General features: G+C 33.2%; 1 pseudogene; it reads right to left on the bottom strand.

Moving 5' to 3' along the window:
- Nucleotides 1-3,465: 3,465 nt before the first annotated feature.
- On the bottom strand, nucleotides 3,466-3,584 carry LOC112474528 (annotated as a pseudogene).
- Between the last annotated feature and the right edge of the window lie 3,248 nt (nucleotides 3,585-6,832).

Raw genomic sequence — 6,832 nt, 5'->3', positions numbered from 1 at the left:
GTAAACACTTTATTTATTAGATTTTTAAAACAAGCATATTTTAATGAACTAAAGTGAATAACGCCACAACCAAAAGCTGTCAGAAAAAATAAAACATATTAAGAGATCAACTCCTGACATAACAATGTGAGGAGCTCTGGTGATCTGCTCCTTAATACAACTGCTAAAAATTATTAAAGAGCAACTTTTTATACCTCTGGTAATAATTCTATAATAAGTAAGTATCTATTTAAGAAAATGTCTAAAAAATTGGTAAGAAAATGGAGAATATGTCATATTTGATTCAAGACCACTCACTCCCTCTCCCCACTATCCCAGGGCAATGAGGCATGTACTTCCCTCCTGACTGCTGCAGCCAAGAATATAGTATTACATTCCTCCTCAGCTCCCCACCCAGGGCTTTCTTTTTAGGAGTGGCAGGATATCAGTGCTTGTTATCCTGTCCTCAGCTACTCATTGCCAAGGGTAAATTCCAAGTGTGTGGTCAAATGGTCAAAACTTTCTCCTGCCAACTGCCCTCGTAGAATAAAGGCAAAACATTGGGCTTAGTGTGCTGAGGATACTGGGGCTCTGATAACACTTACCAGATCCTGAGGTAGGGGCTCCACTACAGAGAGAAAAGCTAAAAAAACCCCTGCTCCCCATTCCCACTCACCAAACAATCAGCTTCTAGATCTGGGGCATCCAAAGAAACTTGCCATTGATCCCGCTCTGGGATCCAGAACCCTAGATTGGAAATTTTGCCTGGGTGACGAAGCAGATCCTAAAAAAAAAAAAAAATAGCTCCTAATCTCTTTTCTGCAAAACAGATTTTATTTTCCACAGAGCACAGAGGAGTTTAAGATTAAGCATTTTCTTGGAGACAGCAGAGGTATGGTTAAAGGCATTTTGGAGGAGATTCAAGAGACAGGCTAAAATGTTAGCCAGCTCATTTTCAGGAGTGAATCTGGGTATAAAAGAAATGGGAGAAGCCCTCCTTGATCTGAACAAATATCAAACATTGACCTTAAAAAACTATTCCTTCAAAGGATAAAAAATTTATTGGATTAGTTCATAAAACAATTCAAGCCCCAGGTGTCTATTAAAAACAATAGAAAAATCAGTAGGGAATTAGTAGACTTCAATAGCTGATACAATCAGGCAAAGAGAGCATTGTCAAGCCACTGCCACCCCAAGGTTTAGGGTGACTGTGGAACTATCCAAAGAACTCTTCCCCTGAGGAAAAAAATCAGAGGATTAACATTGTACATAAAGAAATAGGTAGAAAAAAACTTTATTAGAATAATCTGGCCAGTCACTACACAAATAAAAAGCAGATACTATAGACCTCAAGAAGAAATATTCATTTGATGTGAACACTGAGAAGGAAATTATCTGCTGTGGAAGACTCCCCATAGTCAACCCAGAGCTCAAATTTTATAAATAATCAGAACCTAATGGTCGTTTGCTGACAAGGGTTCCTCACATATTCTGTTCTTCAGGAAGAATCTCAGACCGATTTCTAGGCTTCCCACACTATGCCCTTCTTGGTTATGTTGTCTAAATCGAAAAATGCAGAGAAATCTTGCTTTCATTTTTCTACCAATGGACTGAGACCTGTCCTGTCTAATCAGAACTTCACAACTGGATAACTCATTTACATAAAGCAGACCTAAATGAGAACTTGAGTGGAAACTTTCACTGTAAAAAGTAGCCTTCCTTTTGTCTGGTGGAACAAATTTAGATTACTACCTGAATCTGTGTCTCCTGGTTTGCAGCTCTTTTTTTGCTCAAATAAATTCTTTTTATTCTTTATTACAGTCTAAAAATAATTTTGGTTTACATAACAATAAGAAGTCCCAAAGATGGTGAGGAGGGAATAGTACCGAGTTGCTACAATACATTATCTAAAATACACAGTTTCCAACAAAAAATTCTGAGGCACGCATGCCAAAAATTAGAAAAGTATGACATATACACTAAAAAAAAGCCATTGACAAAAATTTCCTGTGAGATTTATGATATGTCAGATTTATCGGTAAAAGATTCTCAGTGTAGTCATTATAAATCTTTTCACAGAACTAAAAGTAATCATGATTAAAGTAAAGAATGGTATGACAATGTCACATCAAGTTAAAAAAAAGAAAACAATAAAGAGATAGATATTGTAAAAAAGAAACAAGTGGAAACTCCTGGGTTGAAATAAATAATAACTGAAATAAAAATTCACTAGAGTGGCTCAATGTAGATCTGAAATAATAGAAAAAAGATAAGTGAACTTAAACAGAAATTTAGAGAGATTATGCAAACTAAAGAAAAGAGAAAAAAATGAAGAAAAATAAAGAACCTCAGAGAAATGTGGAATACTGTTAGGTACATCAACATGTGTGTAATGAGAGTACCAGAAGGAGAGAAGAAGGAGCAGAAACATTGTTTAAAGATGAAAGACAGGAAAATTACTGACATTTACAGAAAAACATTAACACACACATCTAGGAAGATCAATATACAATAAACTCCAAGTACAATAAAAACAAAAATATCAACAGATATACATATCATTGTAAAAATGCTTTGTTCACTCAGTTCTAAAATGGTTAACTTCCGAGTTGGAGGAGGACGATGAGCAAGATGCTACAAATTGCATGAATACTGCAGCAACAGTATTTAAAATGTTTTAAAGAAACTCAAAATTTTCCTCAGGCCATACTTTTCTGTAAAGATTATACAACTGAAATTCTTAAAGACTTGCTCCAATCATGTACTCATAAAACCAAAGCCAAGGCTATAATTCTCATGCTCTCTAGTTTTGCTGTATCTCGCAGATATACACTGGTCCTAAATCTGAACAGTCTTTCTAAAAATATATGTTTACTGTCACAACCAATCAGGAAAAAGATACTAGTAAAACAACTTTTAGGTTCTTAGATAATTTTCTAATTTTCACTCAGCCCTAGAATGGGTAGATGATTCCCATTGTTGTCTTTCTGTTGCCTCAATGTCCCACATTACTGTTAGTCTTCTAACACCTAAAATTTAGGAAATTTAACCAATTCCCTTTAATTAAACCTGATCAGTTAATAAAACTAGGATAGCTTCTGCTTTTTTGAGTAACTCTGACTGATATAGTGAATGTGTTTTAAATTATATTCTGCTATTGTCCATTTATAGGAAAATTTTAGTAATAAAGATAAACAGCTCTAAAATATTATACATTTTGATATAAATATATCAGAGAAAACATTTAAAGTGCTTATGTAACAAAATAGAGTTAATTGTCAATGATGAAAGAATTACTGTAGAGGTCGTATATCTTATGAATATTTAGAATCATAGTGCCAAATGATCATTTATTACATTAGAGTTGCATTATACATACACTTTATAAAGATTTTTTTTTCTTTTTTTAGGCGAGGCAACCCTTAGTTGACCTCACAGATTGCAAGGACTTTGTCAGTTTACAATCTCTTATTTGTTATTTTTTTATACCTACAGCACCTGGTCTTCTTAGGTGGTCTCCTATATAAGTACTAACCAGGCCCGACCCTGCTTAGCTTCCGAGATCAGACGGGATCAGGCTTGTTCAGGGTGGTATGTCCATAGACTGTGAAGATTTTCTTAAACATTCTCTTACCTACCAAAAGAAAAAAAAAAAAATCTTTTAATTCCACGATCTATATTTTTTTACAGGACCAGACTATAAGATTAGGGAGACATATTCTGCTGTGTTGTGTTAACTGTGGACCAAACTAAATGGCTTTAGTTTATCTTTCTGCAAGTCATTTGCATTTATACCATTAAAATGAATCTTCACCATGTCACTTTCTATTCCCAAATCTAATTAATACATATAGTTCAAAGGGTATTTGATTACATTTTTTTCTAGGAGCTGAGAGAGATATATTAGTTTGCTAGAGTTGTCATAACAAAATACCACAGATTGGGTGCCTTAAACATAAAAAAATATTTTTTCACAGTTCTGAAGGTTAGAGCTATAAGATCAAGGTGCCAGCAGGTTTGATTTTTTCTGAGTCCTCTCTCCCTCGTTTGCAGAGGCTGCCTTCTTGCTTTGTGTTCACATGTTTATCTCTATGTATATGTGTGTCTGGTGTTTCTCTCTCTCTCTCAACCTCAATCTCTCTCTCTCTCTCTCTCTCTCTCCTCAGTCCCAATCTCCTTTTTTTATTTTTATAAAGATACCAGTAATATTGGATTAGGGCCAACTCTAATGACTATTTTAATTTGGTAACCCTTTTAAATGCCCTTTTTCCAAATACAGTGACATTCTGAGTGTTAGGGCATCAACACATGAATTTTGAGGAAACACAATTCAGTTCATAATGAGAGAGAAATTATCCTAGAAATTATTTGACTAATTTTTAAAGATGAAGAACCTATGAGATTAAGTCTATTGCTCAAGTTCATTGAGATCATCAGTGACAGAGCTCATCCAAGAACTCAGATCCCTACACCCCAATTCCAATATTCGTTTTTCTTACCACTTTACTTCCATCATATATCAAATGCACTACTGTGAATTAGGAAATTGCACATAATATACAATTGACATAGTAGAAGTAGTTTCTACTTTTCTATTGTTTTATTATTGATTTTAACATTACTGTCAACTTTATAAAATTCTAGTCTTTATTGAGATTCATTAAACAGGCATGAAACTTATGAAGACACTAACATATTAATGTTTAATTAAACTTTATCCTCCATGACTCTTAAAATGTCTTATGCATTCTCAAAGAACTCCACAGGTATTTTAGAAACTTTCATATTACAATGCTAAAAGTCTCTAGATGTTTTCTATGATCAGATAATACAACAAATAAGAAAACATATGTATATTTTACAAGCATAGTTGAAAACACAGTTCACGCCAGATTTGTAGTATTATGAGAATAAGCCTAGAGAAAAAAAATAAGTATAGACAATGAAATTTCTAAAAAAAAAAAAAGGTTATATGAGATAAAGCTTAAACTATGCCATGTTCTAGTGGAATATAAATTTTTAGTAAATTGTACAAATGACAAGCTGCTTAAATTAGAAGTATGTAAAGCAAATTTGGAGGGAGACAATAAAAATGAATCTAAATTAACTATGTATGTTTTAGGTCTTGAGTTGGAAACAGTGTGCATGCTATGATTCAGAATACTTATAAATAAGTATCATCTTACCTCATACTAAAGTATGCCAGTCATATTTTTACTTTTCCTTTCTTTAGATCACAAAAATCATTTTAATTTTCCAGTAATCTCTATAGTACGAACTTTCTGGTCTACAAAACATTTTCCAGTTTAATGTTATTATGTCTATGGTGCTATTATTAAATAGCATGGGTGAATTTTTCTCTCAAACACATTCTGAGACAAAGACATATAAACTCAAGTACTTGCCTAGTTTTCTACAGATTTTTGATCTTTTATAAAACACTTGTCTCTTTATTTGGAACAAGCCTCTTGAATTAATAAACTTTCAGAAAGCATATGCCAGATCTACTTGAATGTAAAGCATAGTCTTTTATAACAATTAGCAGATGGATTAAAACAAGAATGTGTACATATCCAGGAGTCTTATTTTGGAAAGGGGTCGAGGTTTTAGAGGCAGGACAGAGGATCATACTTCCAAACAGAATTTTGAGACTAAACAATTATTTACAGCTATAAAAATGAGGCCTGGCATTGTTACCACAAGGGAAAGTTCCAAACCAGAATTCAATACCCATATGTGCATATGACCAGAGTCATACAAGGAAAGCAGGAAAAGATTAAATAATTATTCTGCAATAGCAAATAGCATCACATTAAAAACGGATAATCTATATTGTGATGTAGTTAAAGTGAGAATGGAATTTCATTGGAGAAATCTAAACAGTAAAACATAAGGACAAATAAATATTTATCAGGACATGACTGCAAAGACAGAGCTCAGCTACAATCAGACTTATATGTTCATGTATTATTGACAATGTGAATACACTTTAGTGTCATTTAATATATATGATTTTGGTGCACACAGGCCTTCTTGGGCACTCTGCTGACTAAGATGTCACAGATTCTGTAAAGATTCAGAAGCTCAGCTAAAAGCATTAATCTTTAAATAAGTTCTCTGATTTTATCAGCACCATAGAGAGAACCAAACAAATTATCTCTCTTGTTTTTGAGGCCAAATGTGGTGTTAAATCTAGCTGTTATAAAGTCAGAAATTCTTTTCAGCGAAGAATACACAGAAGGTATATTTTTAGATTGTCTTAACTTTGCAAAGATGATAAAAGAGCATATAGAAACAATGCAAGACAATGGTCAGCTGCTTCTATTTGATACATTTGGATAAGGCTACTTTCTACAAATCCTGATCATATGACTGAGTCTCATTGTTATAGATTCCATAGCTGGGTGACCAAGGGTATTCAGTGACTCTCTAAGTTAAACTGTTATACTAGCGATTCCTGGCACCACACATATTTTTTCTAGTGCCTACAGGTAACTCCACTGAAGACTAAATTCTGATCTACTATTTATTGAGATTCTTATGAATTAAGCAAAATACTTGATTTCACAAAGTTTAGGCTCTAATGAATGATAAAATAGGCATTCTTCTCAGAGAAATAAGGAAATAAGCCAGGGTTTCAAGTACAAAGAAAAGTAGATATGTTAATTTCAGAACGTTTTCCTAGCTGTTTCCTTTATCACCTTCTTAATCTTCACTTTTTAAGAATTCAGTTTATTTATTTTTTGCCAATTTGATTCATACAATTTTAACAAAGGGATGAATCAGAGATCTAAAACTTTATTTTAAGCTCTTGCTAAACATTTTTATGCAAATGAATCATAATACAAATTCA

The sequence above is a fragment of the Pteropus alecto genome, unplaced genomic scaffold (genome assembly GCF_000325575.1).
Source record: "Pteropus alecto unplaced genomic scaffold, ASM32557v1 scaffold239, whole genome shotgun sequence".
Taxonomy (NCBI): domain Eukaryota; kingdom Metazoa; phylum Chordata; class Mammalia; order Chiroptera; family Pteropodidae; genus Pteropus; species Pteropus alecto.
This window is presented reverse-complemented; position numbering and strand designations above follow the sequence as displayed.